This window comes from Rousettus aegyptiacus, unplaced genomic scaffold (assembly GCF_014176215.1).
Source record: "Rousettus aegyptiacus isolate mRouAeg1 unplaced genomic scaffold, mRouAeg1.p scaffold_m13_p_18, whole genome shotgun sequence".
NCBI classification, from domain to species: Eukaryota; Metazoa; Chordata; class Mammalia; order Chiroptera; family Pteropodidae; genus Rousettus; species Rousettus aegyptiacus.
This window is the reverse complement of record NW_023416293.1, coordinates 20,144,037-20,159,246: the sequence shown is the minus strand read 5'-3', so window position 1 is coordinate 20,159,246 and position 15,210 is coordinate 20,144,037. Positions and strand designations below refer to the sequence as shown.

The following is a 15,210-nucleotide window of genomic DNA, read 5'->3' as shown; positions in this document are numbered from 1 at the left end:
TAACTGAGAACAAAGGAAACATGGCAAGAACTTCGCACTCTAGTATTTGAAATAGTTACGCATACACACACGTTATCAGTCATAAAAATTAGAATCTGGCAAACTAGTAAAAGACAAATGGATAGCGGGGAGTATGGCTGAAAGCAGTCCTTAAGAGAAGACTGCTGAAACTGAGAGCCCCAAGGTCGCGGGGCATTCCGAGCTGCACGAGAACAGGCGGAAGCCAGGAAGCCCGCAGAGCATGCGCAAGGCAGCTAGTGCCGAGGATCGCCGAGGGGACCTTGCACCTGGATTCAAAATGTAAGCACGAGCCATGGAACAAGTCAGGGTTGGCTGAATGCTGATGTAAGAGAGTTAGCTGTTATTCGGTAGGTAATAAAAGGGATGTCAAAGTTTTTTGATGATAGGAGAAAAATGATCAGACTTGGTCCTCAATAAGTCTTCTGTATAGAAAGGATTAGAGAGAGCGCTCAGCCAATGAGATCATCTGGGCAGCTCAGAGAGAAAGGTGGAAAGGTATGACATGCATTGTTACAAATGCAGATTCTCAGGCCCCACCTCCGACCTGGCACAGTCTGCTTGTTAACAAGGTCCCCATGTGACTTGAATAAACACTCAAGTTGGAAAAGCAATGAATTAAGGTGCTGGTAACAGGGAAAAAATGAATTCGAACTATTCCTAGGTTGAATTATTACAGTCTGATACCTGACTAAATTTGGGAGGCAATGGAAGACCATAAATCAAGATCACTCAGGGATTTCTGAGCTGAAGGATGTCATGCTAGTCACAGGGACAGGAAACCCCAGGGGCACAGGAAGCAGATGAAGCTCTGCTGCTCAGCAAGCTCTTGGGAATGCTACTTCCAGAAGCTGAGGGGACGAAACAGGTGTGATCCACGCTGAAAGGTATTATGAAAATAATGAACTGTGAAAGTGAGTAGTTACGAAAGGAGGAGGGGTGAGAAAGGCATGGCGTCAACAGAGAAGGAATGCCTAGCCTCGCACCGCTCAGGGGACGGGGTGGGAACCCAGGAGCAGGACTGGAGCCGGCGGGAGGCGCCGGGGAAGGGGACCGCTCTGAAAATGAAGGGACTGGGGTGTCACCGAGCGATTACGGGGGATGCCAGAGGAGGGGCCGCTGGTTTTGTGGCGGAGAGGTTACAGGTGGTTACAGTGGTTTCAGTGTAGCTGGTAAGGATGGAAGCCAGAGAGCGAAGGGTTAGCATCGGAGGGTAGAGAAATTGAGGGGCATGGGTGCTAGTCACCAAGCGTAAATGAGAAGGTTAAGAATGAACATGGACATTCACGAAGGGCACAGAAGACCAGGTTGGATTAACTTTAAGCTGTTGAACTTTAAAGAGTTTCTTATGGAAGAAAGATCAGAAGTATCCTCATCATAATTCTCAAAATTATTAGAAAGGCAAACGAGCACCGTAAGAATTATATTTTTGGCTCAGTATAAAGAGGATCTGCCTCTCACTGCTGGAAATGCAATGGCCCCAGTGAAAGTTCATTGCTCCACCCCACGACAGGCACCAACAGGGAGTCACAGAGTAGGATGCTGTTCGCGGCTGGCATCTGCAGTGAGCCAAATGGTGGCTTCCCAAAAGACACGTCCATGCCCTAATCCCTGAAACCTACGAATATTACCTTATTTGGTAAAAGATGTGATACAGCAAGGCTCCTGGAAGGAGGAGCTTAAGCCAGGATTTTCCGAGTAGGTCGTAAATTCAGTGACATGTATTCTTATAAGAAGGACACGCAGAGGAGGAGACATGCAGACCCTAAAGGGGGAGGCAGTGTGAGGACAGAGGCAGAGACCAGCAGCGGTCGCAAGTCAAGGAATGCGCCGGAAGGACCAAGGAAGGACCCTCCTCCGGAGGCTCGGACGGGGCGCGAGCCTGCCCGCCCCTGGCCCTCAGACTTCTGATCTCCGCAACTACGAGAGTGCGTTTCTGTTGTTTTCGGCACTAGTAAATTAACGCGACATCTAACAGCACCTCCAGCTCTGGGCTTGCTTGAGTTGCTCTCGCTTCCTGTCGATCACACGGAAGGCAGAGCCTGGACCCACCTTCTGCGTCCTGGTGCCTGCGCCTTAGACAGCGCTGACAGGCGAGTTACCACCGGGACATAAACCATGCGTGTACGTGGAAAGCAGAGATAAAGACAGACTCGTTCTACTGAAGCAAGTATTTATTAAAATGTTCTTATCGTGTACTTTCATAGAGTTAACTTCTTCGGAAAGAACCATAAATACCAACCGGGCTATTTATCCCTGACTGTCAAACTCCATCTGAACGGCGGGAGCGCGCGCGGAACCGGGGAGGGCGCCGGGGAGGGGCTCGGGGGCGCGCGCGGTCTCCTGGGATGACATGAACTGAGAGCTAAAATCATTGATCACAGGTAAAGCAGAGACAGCTACACTCAGGGAAGGCTGACAAGGCTTGCTGGTTCCTGTGTGGTGGAAGGACTCGGCGGAAACGAGGGCAGGAAGGCGGAGCCCGCTTAAAGCCACGCGGCGGCGATTCCAGTGTTCCCACGAGGCGACGCGCACGGCGCGCGCTGCTACACACGTGACATCACGGGCGAAGGAAACAGGAGGGTCTGCTTTTCGATGCAAGTGATCCGAGGGCTCTCTACAGGAGAGAAGTCTTGCTTTGAGACTATTTTGAACTAAAAAAATAAATAAATAAAAAGTCACTGTGTTCAATAATTTTAAATGAATATATAGACATAAATATGTACGTACAGACAGATAGGACAGAACTCGATAATACTTGAACTTTATATGGATTCTTGGATTCTGCAAATGCTGCTGGGCGAGGGCCCGCTGGAGGGAAGAGCTGCGGGGCCAAACGCCACGTGGCTGCGGCCGGGAGGGGCGGGGCGCGCCAGGCCCCCCAGCCCCGGTCCCCCCATCCCCGCCCCACCCCCGGCCCGCTCGAGCCGCAAGGCCCGTGAGGCTGTCCGCAGAGCCCACTGCCTGCAGCTCACTGCCAGCGTGTGCCTCTGACTCCGAGGCTGCAGCTGCCAGAGATCAGTCAGGCGGCTTCCGCGGGGGCGCGTCGAAGCGCCTCACAGCCACGAACGCAGGTGCCACGGGCGACATCTCGTAGCCCCCGGGGAACAGGCTGGCGAGGGTTTCTTTGGTTGAACCTCGCCGGAATTGTCTGAAGAGCAGTAGCTGGAGGGTGCCCTGCCTGACCCAGGATGTCGCACTAGCACCGCCTCCTGCAGAGGTAAGGCTCAGCTGGTATGCTGGATTTCAAGGGAACGCCGGGGACAGGAAGTAAGCCAGGCCTGGGCTAGAACAAATGACCTAATTAAGGATGATTCTGTAGTGGATATTCAGCAACTCAAATTACAGTGGTCAGGAGGAACGTGGAGGGCTGAGATTTGATCCTGCCGACAATGACACACACAAGGAGATTTTATTTGTCAAGTGGAACGCGGCAGCGCAAGTCTCTAGGCAAAAAAGGGTTCCCCGGCAGAGGGTGGCTGTGCCTCCGGTCCCCGGGTCCGTCCCCTTCCGGGTTACATCGGGGACTGAGAAGAATGGAAGAGGAGTTCTTGGCAAAGATGCAGCTGTCAAGGTCAGAGCTAGCCTTTCCAGGCAGGACTTTAGTGATAAAAATGAGAAAAGCCTGGTCCTGTGCAATGGCAGATACAAGAGTCGGAGAGATGGAGGGTGCCTGGGCTTCCGCAGGGAACCCCGTTGTCCCCTCCGTTGCTGGAAGAGCCAGAAGGCCAGCCGCCGAGGCTCACGCAGCGCAGGGCTGGGGCGGCAAGACCTCGGAGCCCGCGACGCGTCGCCGGCTACGGTTTGTCTGAACACGTCCGGCGGTTTTTTCCGCCAGTTTCTCTTCACAGTGTTCACAGACTGGCGAGGAGAGGGCAGTGCCTCGGCTATTCCTCCCGCCGGCTCGCTGTCCTTGCCAGCGGGTCCCAGGGCGCGCCACTGTGGCAAGCTGCTGCTGCTGCGGCCTCGGCAGGGGAAGGTAAGGAGGTGCTGCCAGTCGGGGCGCTTGGCCCTCGGGGAGAATCCAAGCAGGAAGTTCCGACAGGTGGGAGAACGAACTGCCAGCCTGAGGGGACAGCCTGCCAGAAGCTGGGGCTTCCGCGAGCCGCCGAAACTCCTGGGCAGAAAAGGGACACACAGCAGCCAGCTCGTGAGTCAGAGGGACAGCTACGCACTGGCCCCCACGCTCGCCGGCAACCGAGACGTGGGCGGTGTGAGTCCGAACCCCGCGCTGCACCTCGCAGGGCTTTGGAGACCTTTCAGAAGGCACTTCCACGTGCATCAGGCCTGTCACCCCCCGAATTCTCTCCGCGACGTGGACGGGGCGACCGCCGCCACCTCCACTGCACTCTGGGAAAGAAACGCTTGACGTGGGAGCACGGGGTCACATGAGACCCTTTGTGCTTCGCTGCGACACAGCTGTCTTCACTTCCCTCTGAAGACATTGCTAACGCGGAGCTATACGGCCCAGGAGAGCCACCTCCTAGGGAGGGGACAAGTGCGGCAGAGCCCTCCGGAGGCCCAGCGTACAGCCGAGCGCGGCGCCTCCCGCAGGTGCGCGGGCGGAGGGAGCGCACGGCTCTCGGAGAGGGTCCCAAGGCGCTGCTTTGAACTAATCTGCACGAGCACTACTCCCTCAGTGGAGGAGATAGTCTGTCAGACGCAAGGAATTAGCTTCCGATTTGGCTAGCTTTGCCTGTCAAGTTCATTAGACAATCTCTTCACACTTTTCCTTAAAATCGAAATTTTCCTTCAAGGTTGACATTCTATCCCAAAGTTCTCCCTGGACTCAATAAGGTCGACAGGTGAGAAAGCTATACTCACTCGCTCCTCTGCCACCACATCTAGAAAAGCCCCATGGTCAAGGACGAAGCATAAGGCACGTTTCATTAGTTTTTTAAAAAGAACTACGGTGGAGGTATATGATTATTTTTTACTGGAGCTATATATGCCGTTTTGATAGTCTTCTGTAAGAACAAATGTACTTAAAATTCAGAAACGTATTACGTAAAATAAAAATTTCCAGTTACCAATACATCAAAACCACAACATTAGAACAATGCTATTAGTTATACTATATTGTGATACAAAATTAGGTTCTGTAGTTAAGGAGAGACGCATCTCTCTGCATAGACCACGCACCGTCTTCATAAAAGTCACAGGTCATGTGTTCATCTGAAGTGCCACCACACTGCAGCTGTTCTCAGTGTAAACTCCCCTGCACTACAAAAGAGACTCCACCAATTCACCGTTAACACTGACAAGGCCCAGGCCATTTAGCAGCAAGCAGCTAATTCTGCCCATGTAACAACTCTATTAGGCAAGAAACATATTTTGGCTCAGGAAATGATAGAGGAAATTCTAGGCAAAAATTCAAAAGAATGATTACTTTATAATTGTCACATAATGGGCAACTTTACTTTTAATCATACCTTTTAATTTTCTGTTTATTCAATTTGCGAGTGAGAATCCAAGATGTCCTATTTCTTGAACAATTTTCCAGGCTCATTTTCAACAGGTTGCATGGAATTATAAGCTAAAATATTAAAAAGGAGTTCATATTTTTACACACTGTAGCTTAAAATAACAATTTTTCTTTTTTGTAAGAAAAATCACTTGTCTTTACAAGGAAAAGAAAATAAGAGGGTGCACCCTAAAGAACTTGTAAGTATGCCTAATCTTCAGACATTATTTTCAATGCATATTTTACTGCTTTCTCATGAAGAAAAATAAGGTAACATATATTCATACATTTCTCTAAACTTTAAAGTAAAGTTGCCTAAATACATTTCCTTAGGTTAATGAAGAACTATTATTATGACACTCTGTCTTTCTCTAAATTTTGACCAGTTCCACACACATGCTTCCTCTTTTCTCAAATTATATTTTTATAATTCTCATTGCTAAAGATATATATTGTCAAAGATTTTTCCAAAATTTACTTTTCTCATTTTCTTTTAAACTACCATCGCTATTTGAATATATGCTGTTATTTTAAAAAGTGTTTCTACACTATTTCCATGTTGAATTCAATCTTCTAGCACCCCCCAGACCACAGAAACAGTCTAAATCAGACCTGCAATACAATTAATTTTAAATTAGTAATTTAAACTGAAGTTGTATTTCCATGTGGAAACCAGTTTCAAAAATAACATGCTTTCTAGTTCAACAATAGCTAATCATATATTGAGCTAATTGAGACAAACCACGTAAACACATCTAAAGACAGGCTATTCGGTGACAGAGCTGTGTGATTAAGGCAGGATCGCGGCACGCTGAACGCACGCTGGGGAGGCAGGGAGCTTTCATGTGCGTTGGGCAATGCCAGCTCCTACAACAGGGCGCACGCAAGCCATTTCCATGGCACAGAAAGTCCTCCGTTTTGAACGAGCTCCTACCTCATCCCGGCTGTGCGCATGCATTTTGCTCTATGCTTCGCTCTAGCCTTTCTGAAGCGTGTATTCTTATGCGGCGTCTCTCAAGTAAACACAGGGCATTGTTTTAAACACAGGAAATAGTGGTGACTGTTGCATGCATCACAATGATCTCGATATAAAATTATCTGGGACTACATAATCAACACACACTTTTAAAGAAAGGTCATTTTTCTAATAGTAATCCTGAAGGACTCAAAATGGGGGATTAGGCTGTCTGTTTTGTTGCACCTCCGAGGACAAGAGAGAAATGAAAGGGCCGTGCAGAGCGTTCAGTGAAATAACCTGCGCCCCGAAGAACATAAACGCTCGCACATAAACACGTTCGTCTCCGAGGGAGAGCGATTCCTTCGCATTGCAAAGGCGGCGGCGGACGGGCTCGAATAGCACTTGAGACAGTGAACGTTCGCGTTCCTGAAATCTGTCCATATGGATGCACGTCCCAGGCCCCTGGGTCCTCTGCCACTGCCCACCTCCGTGCAGCCCGAACGACCGCAATCCGACACGCGGCGCGCGAGGCAGACAAGTGGATTCCACGCGGGCCACCTGCCCCCCACGCCACCGTTCGGAAACACGCAGAAACTAGCCCAGCTCGAGGAGGCTGCGCCCCGGAGGGAAGACGCCGCGCAGCCCACCCGCGGCGGCTCCGCGAGTGTGGACTCCCGCGGCCGGTAACGGCGCGCACCTGGACTGCGTACCTTCTCCAGGTGCTCCGGGAAACGCCAAATTCGCCTCCTCGCCGCTGAAACGCACTCGGAGCGAGCGCCCACTGCGACGGCGCCGGGTGTCTGCTTTAGCTTCTCAACAGCGTCGGGAAACCAAATGGGGACCCACACGCGACAGCACACGCGCGTGCCACACACACCGAGCCCAGAGGCTCCCCCCGTCCGTCCACTCTGTGCCGCGAATCCGCCATCCGGGAGCGGGGCTGCGGGCGCAGCGGCGCGCGGCGCGTCACGCTCCCCCGGCCACCGCTCGCATCCTTCCCGAGCCTTTCCAGGCACTTGGCGGCACCCGCACCCTCAGTCCCGGGGCTGAACTCCGCGCCAGACCGCGCTCTCCCCAGGTTCAGGCTGCCCCAAGCGCACAGGCCAGCGCCCTCCGCCCTCCCAGCACCCTCTTTAAAACCCCCGGAGCAGAGCCATTTCCTACCAGCGCTGAAAACTTTTTCCTCCTTCCGCGGCGCGATAAGGCGACAGAACGGGGCCGACGGTGCGGCGCGTCCCCGCCGAGGCGCTGCGCTCCAGGCGTCGTCCCACGCCTTCGTCCCGCTTCGAATGCCCCCGGGACGCCGGGCCCAAGGTCCCTCGTCGCCTCCGGCTCGGCGTTCAGGGAGCGAGCGTCCTAGGAACGCGCGCCTGGTGTCGCGCGTTGGTCCATCACCCGTCCTTCTAGGGGCGCTGCCGCCGACCGGCGAAGCAACGAGGAGCGTGGGGCGCCGGGGTGGCACCCGCGCGTCCGCGGCGTGCGCTCCGGGAGCGAGGGCGCTGCGCCCGAGCGGCACCTGCCGCCCCGCGCCGCGGGCTCCCTGCGCGCTCTGGCCCTCTCTGCCCCTCTGTCCACGTCCTTTTTTTCTATGTCTCCGCTCTCACTTATTTTTCTTTCTTCTTCCCTTATCCTCCGTTATGTTGTATTCCCTTTTTTGCAAAAGCAGATCTAAGGCGCTGCAAGTGGGAGAAGGGTCTCTCCCACTCGCGAACTCTTCCCTGCCTGGTGGTGGCGGTCGCGGCTGCTCGTCGCCGAGCCTCCTCCCTCCCCCTGCGCTCCGCCTCCTCCCAGGGCTGCGAGCGCGCTGCGAGGCTCAGGCCGCCTGCTGGAGACCCGAGCCCGCCCGCTCGGCGCATGCCCAGTCGCCCAGTCGCCCAGTCGCCCGGCTGGCGCGGCGCCCGGCCCCGCCGCTGCCCGCCAGCGTCCTGCCGGTGGAGGGCGAGCGGCCTGGGGAACGGGGGAGCCCCGCGTCATCCCCAGGTGGGCTAGCTGAAGATGGAGACTCACCTGCCCGGCCCGGCCACACGTGTTCCCATTTGTGTCCCCCCGTGCTGCAGGGGCAGATAGTGGCTCAGTTAGTTTTGTTGTGGGTCTCTTCTAAATTGATTTGCTTGTACTGCGTGGAAGGACTGGAAGGAAGTCGATTTGGGGGCACGATTTAGTAATGAAAGAACCCCCGCTCAGCTACGACATGCACCGCGTTTGAAAACTGCTTTGGAGAGCAGCCCGATGCGTTTGCTTCTTGCCATGTGGTGAACGTCTCCAAGCGGAGCAAGTAGGAGAGGACGTCGCCGCGTTTCCTCCTCTGGAGTTTTACACCTTAGGGGTCAATGAGACACGCATGTGTGACAAAGACAGGCATACGCGCGCGCGCACACACACACTTTTTTGGATCAGGAAAAAAAAAAGGATAGGATCTTGCTAGTTAGGCTTTTATATTTCATATATAACTCAAAAGGAACGAGACGTTAAAACGATGAGACAGATTTCTTTACTACTTTCAACGAACTAAATAAGGAAAAGGGGGAAGATCTCAAGGTTGCAGTTACCAGGGAGGCTGATAAAGGTTTTTAAAAGAGCATGTAAGGAATGATTACAGGAAAATCTCATTACAGAAAAGACAATAGTGGTAACTCTGAGGAGGTAAAAAGAAAAAAAAGTTAAGCATAGTATGATATGAAACTTTTAACATGATTCTGTTCTATTTGGAGCAAGACAATAAACAGGAGAGAACAGCTCTTCTTTGAGAAAACAAACAGCATAAGAGAAAAGAAAAATATAAGTATGTAATTTCCTTTCTGAGTCTATAGTCTCTTCTAGGTAGAACAGTCTCGATCTTTACTAGAGAAGAGACTAGAGAGAATTAAAGTCAAAATGGAGGTAGGGGGGTGGGGAGCTGGTGAGAAAGCCTGTGGCTAAATTAATTCAAATACCACACTCAGATGAGTTACACCCAGAGGGCTGGGACGTTGATACCAGTATCGACACAGCAGCCACCTTGTCTGGATGCTGCTCAGATGGGCTGTAATAGCTGCCTTCATATATTTCCCTAACCTTCGACATACATTCTAACAAGCATTTTATCCTTATTTAATAAAGAGAAAGACAGAAATTCAAAGGAGTTAGTAAATTGACCATTGCCTAGCTAGTAAGAGGATCATGAATTCGAATTGAACATGTCTTTCCCACTATGTAAAATTGCTATTTGCCTGTGTGCGCAGAATTATCTTTGATATATTTGGTAAATCCACATGTAACAGACAAGAGGTCAGAAGAATGGACATATAGAAATATTCTAGTTTTCGAAAATAAAGACAGATTCTGATATCCCTACAGTGATTAAGTTTAAGATAAATTTCTGTCAATATCCTATAAAAGATCATGAAATAAATTATTTGCCAGTAGTCAGAAAGAAAAGGAAACCTACAATTTAATACAAAAATATCAGAATAACTTTACTTCTAAAGATAAATTTATCTTGTCCATTCAGGTATGATATTTCCTGATTCCAGCCAGCCTTTCCATGATCTTTATGGTCAAGATAAATGTAAATTGTATGTTAATAGTGAACAAACAAACAAAAACTAGCAGTGTAGACAAAGGTGCCACAAGTATCTCGGTGAGTCGATTAATGGTGGATCAGAGTAAGGTATTTGTTCTGAGCTCTGTGCCTATCGTTTTCTGGTTTATTGAATTATATTTAACAGGAACATGTAAAAGGGATATTTATTAGATTTGAGAATGAACCAAATCGGGTCAGTGCTAATTTAATAAGATGCCAAAAGTGAGAACCCAACAAGTACTTTATTTGGATGTTGATCTGAAACAAAGATAACCTAGAGCCGAAATACATTTTGAAATCCTGCATTTTAGGTTTGTTTTTTTAAAAAAAGGATGAACATAGGATTTATTTATTCAATTATTAAATGAGACTTTTGTTATGGATAAGACACATAGCTAATAGCAAACTTACCTTTCCACCAAAAAATAACTACAAAATACAGAAAACAACACTTGCAGTTATAAACAGGCGCCAACCTGAGGCTGCAGTCTCCAAGTAAGAGGAGGCACGTGAGGGTGGCCTTCTCATGGATTGTTTGAAAATGGGCCTTTTTTTTTCTAGCAGAAGTGCTGGGAGGCAGAGACCAAGCAGGGAGCTACCATCTCTCTGGATGGAAGTACGTAGCTTGGGGGCTGAGGCTACAAAGGGAACAGAATTGAGAGGGAGCGCGGGGACATAGTGGCAGAGAGGGGCCACAGAGAGAAACCCCCAGTTTACGTGACTATCTTCTGAATTCCGAGGCTTCATGTGCACAGTGGGGTAAGATTCTGGTGGCCTGATAAAATGTAGTGGCTGAGAGGTAGAAATTTGAGGAGAGATCCTAGAAATCACACAATTCTGTGGAAGATAATGAAGTTTGGGCCTAGCCAGTATGGAAAGAACTTGATGACTATTTGGCTGGGCCCCCCGAGCATGTTTTTGAGACTTGAGAAGGATACCCTAGGAGAAAGAATAAAACCAGAGTAGATTTTCTCTAATGAAACCTAAAATAGGCCTTTGGAGGATTCAGGTGATTGATCACCTGCTAGAGCAGCACTCAAAATTTATTAGAGGAAGAAAACATAAGCTAGAAATTTCGCAGATGCAGTATGCAATAAAAATTTGCCAGACATGCAAAGAAACAGAGAAAAGTGGTGGTTGTGACAAAAAAAAAAAAAAAAAAAAAAAAAAAAAAAAAAGATAATACAGTCAATAGTCAATAGACAAACACCAAGAAATGATCCATATTTTGGAATTAGCCAAAGGCTTTAAATAGTCAAAACAAATAAATAAACTACCCTATAAATGGGCAAAATGAATGAAAAGATAGAGTATTTCAGTAGATTATTGGATTCTAGAAAAATAAATAATTAAATGAGCTTTTTGAACTGCTAAATCAAGAACTAATCAGACGTATTTAAAAACCACTGGGCTCAACTGAAGAGAGGGCCGATGGTCTCAAATAAACATCAACAGAAAATATGCAGAAAGAGAAGAGCGGAAGCAGCATTTGAAGAAATAGTGCATGTGAACTCTTCACATCTGATGAAAGATTTCAATCCAGAAACTCAAGGAGCCCAATGAACCCTAAGCAAAGAACACGTCACCTGGGTCCGTAAGAGCCAAGCTGCTGAGCATCTAGCCGACGCTAGGAGCAAGAGCGGCTCCAGTTCGGACGGTCAGGGAAGGCGTTTCCGAGAAGGCGTCTGAGCTGACCGCTAAATGACAACAAGGAGCTCGTCCTGAGATGCCCTGGAGAATCAATATCCAGACAGATGGACCGGCGGGAGAAAAGGTGGGGGTGCACTGGCCATATGCGCGGAACAGACGGAAGGGCAGTTTGCGGGGCGACACAGCAGGGGAGACTGGCACCCGCAGAGGCGCAGAAGCGTTTGAGGTTACGCCATGGAGAACTGCGCGGCCCGGGGCGGGAGCCGCGAGCCCCGGGCCCTGGAAGCCCAGCGAAGTCACGGGAGACGCGCAGCCCGCAGCCCGCGTCGCGCTTCGCCGGGCAGCTCCCACGCAGGGGCTCGTGGAGCGCAGTCGGCAGTGGCAGTCTGTTTGGGGAACAATAAGAAGTATCTGCAAGGCTCTAAGGGGGCGATAGGATCTACCCTTTAATGAGATTCCGCTGCTGCTGTGCAGAGAAAGGCCGAGAGGGTGACAGGGAAGCCAGGCCTACGGGGATCGTCGGCAGCTTAAGCCAGGATGGTATAAAGATGGCGAGGAGAGTGGATTCGGAATTTATATTAAAGGTTGAGCTGTAGGAGGAAGAGACGACTCCCAGATCCTGAGTCACTGCGCAAGCGGGTCAGTAGACGACTCTGGCGCCACTGAACGGGACGGGCGGGATCGCGGTAGCAGTGGGTTTGAGAGCAGGAGAAACGCGAGTTTTGCTCTGGAGCCGTTTTGCACTCAGCATTAGCATTCCGGGTGCATCGGCATCTGGCAGAGAAGGGGGCTGGGGAGAGGAGCCCGGACGCCGCAGGACCCTAAGTGCGTGTTCACGTCCCGGACGCCAAGTAGTAACTGGTTTGAAAGGGCAGCGAGCGGCTCGCGCGTCGCATGCTGGTCAGCGGGGAAAGCAGCGGTGAGCCTGGACTCCGCCGTGGCATCTGGCGGCATGGGGACGGCAACCTCCCCGAGAGCAGCTTCTGACGGTGGCGACGACGAAAGTCCAGCTGAAGTGGATGGAGGAGTGATTGGAGAGTGATGAAATCATAAAAGAGAAAAGAGGTCGGCGGCTCTTTCAGGAAGAAATTGTTGTGAAGATAAGAAGACAAAACGAATATTGGCTGGAGAAAGACAGGATGTCTATAGATTTCTCTTTCTTTTTCCTTCCTTCCTTCCTTCCTTCCTTCCTTCCTTCCTTCCTTCCTTCCTTCCTTCCTTCCTTCCTTCCTTCCTTCTTTCTTTCTTTCTTTCTTTCTTTCTTTCTTAAGTTAAGACCTATTAGAGATTATTCATATGCTAAAAAGTATTATTCAAGTGACGAGAATGACACAGTGCAGAGAGAGGGTAATTGTAGTCACAGGTTCTTGAGTAGACCAATTGGAACGGGATCCAGACCTCCGTGACAGCACTGGCCTTTGGCGAGGCTCAAATGCTTCTCCCACTACACATGAAGAAAAGACGGTCTGGATGAGGGCCAGTGTGGATGAATCTCTGCCTCTCTGCCCTCCTCCTCTCTCCCGTTTGTGTGTCTTTGTGTGCGTGTTTATAAGCCTCATATTGTGTCAAACGTATCGATCTGTAACATTGATCAAGACACAATTCGAATGCCTTGATCTATGCGTTGTTGCTTCAAACGTCATTACACAGAACTCCCTGTCACTTTGTAGAGGACCTATCATTTCACGCTGGGAACTTTGATGATATGATATTTAAAAGTCTTTTAAAAATGTGACTCGGTTAACTCTTTTGCTTAATTCATCATTCTGAGCACTCAGTGATTCACTTCAACCAAGAGGTTCACGCTCTCCATTTCGAGGATTGTTCCATGTTATTTCTTTGATTATTTCCTCCTCTTCAATGTTTATTTTCTTTTTCTGCAATTTCTATTATTTGGATGTTTCATAGATTGTTCTTAAATGATCACGCCTCATTTCTTATTATCCGTTTGGCTGCTTATACGCTCTACTTTCTAGTAGATTTCCTTGACTTGAATACCCAAAGCTTTTTGCCTTTTAAAAAAGTGTCCTTTCAGTAGTCTTAATTTTCTAGAGTTCTTACTCTGATCTCCTTTCCTTCTTCACAGCATTTTGTGCTTTTTTAATGGGTTCAACATCTTATGTCACTGAATGCATTACTTGTTTCTCTGAAGTTTGCTTTGCTTTCAACATTGCTTCTGCTCCTTCTGAGCCGCTTATGTATTATTTGTTTGTTGGTATTTCCATTCCATGCTAGAGACTTTCCTCAAAAGTTTTGAGATTCTTAGCGATCTGTTCATATTTAAAAATTTTTTTTAATCTCTTTACGAATGGCGAGCATACCGACTGATGAAATTCATTGTAAAATGGCCGGGTAGACTTTGGAGAACACTGAATGACAAGATCTGATTTTCTCTCTGGAATGGCTGAGTTTATCTAGAGAAGGATCCCTCAGATTCTTGATGTGCAAAAATCTGGCTGCTGGTTTTCTACAGCCAGGGAGGAGAGAGACCGGGAGGAGGGGACTCCTGCCTCACACGCCTCATTAATCTCGCACCTCACCCTACATTTTCAGTACCTGGTTTTCCTCTGGTACAACTTCTCCACAGTGCATGTTTGCTGTCCCTGCGAAGCCTGGGCCCTGTGGCTGTCTGGGATGTGAGGTGGAGGTGGGAGGCTCTAACCGCTTCCTGTGTGAACTTCCAATGCCCCGGCCCCCACCCCAGGCGGACGCCCAGCTCCAAGCACAGGCCTTCCCGTTGTCATGGCGCCTTAGCTTCTCAGGTCTTTGCAGTTTTTAAAGAACAAAGCTGCTTCTTCTCATTGATAACCCACACTTCACAGGTATATGTATTTCATCTATCTCTGATAAATAATTTGATTCCTACTTTTTCTTTCCATCTTCATACATCCTAATTCAGAATTACAGATGTCTCCTAATTTAATAAGAGATGAAATCAGTGTTTCCACTTCCTGGCAGAGGCAGCAACATTGTTAAGTTGCCATCTTCTACCAGAAACTGTTTAAATTCAATTTTAATAATGATGTTCTTTTTAACAATCAGCATTCTTGAAAATATTATCTTTCAGAAACTCTAAATTAATAGCAATGTTCACAGTGTTCCATATCCCCATATCCATGCTGCATATTAACTTTTATTCTAAATATTAATCAAAGCAGTATGGAAAGAATAAGATCTTGTTCAAATTGCTTACTTAAAACCCGGAAGTGTTATTATCTTCTTTAAAAAAAAAAAAAAGGAAGTGAAAACATTCAGACCCAAAGAGGAAAACAGGTACTTCTGCTTTTCTAGTGAAATAGGAAGGACCCCATAAAGGAATTGGTAAGTCACCTATATCTTGAAAGATTTGCCTATCTTTATTAAAAGACATTTAAGAAGGGAATTTTTATCACAAGAGAATGGAAGCAAAAAGACCAACATGTTCAGAGGATTATGAGATATTTGAGAGGACAAACAGAGAAAATGCATGAGAAAGGATTTTGGGAAAAGTAAAACATTCACAAAATTTGAAGAAGCATTGTTTTTATTGATGTAAATTACATCTTCCTGGAGTTTTGC

General features: G+C 48.6%; 1 protein-coding gene across 3 annotated transcripts in view; it reads right to left on the bottom strand.

Moving 5' to 3' along the window:
* The window catches only part of CHRM3 (cholinergic receptor muscarinic 3), a 443,200-nt gene extending 434,450 nt beyond the window's left edge, over positions 1-8,750 (bottom strand). The window contains exon 1 of one of the 3 annotated variants that reach the window (XM_016129573.2): positions 8,448-8,750. The gene's annotated coding sequence lies outside the window, so the exon portion shown is untranslated. The other 2 variants (XM_016129571.2, XM_016129572.2) reach the window with 2 other exon arrangements.
* Between the last annotated feature and the right edge of the window lie 6,460 nt (positions 8,751-15,210).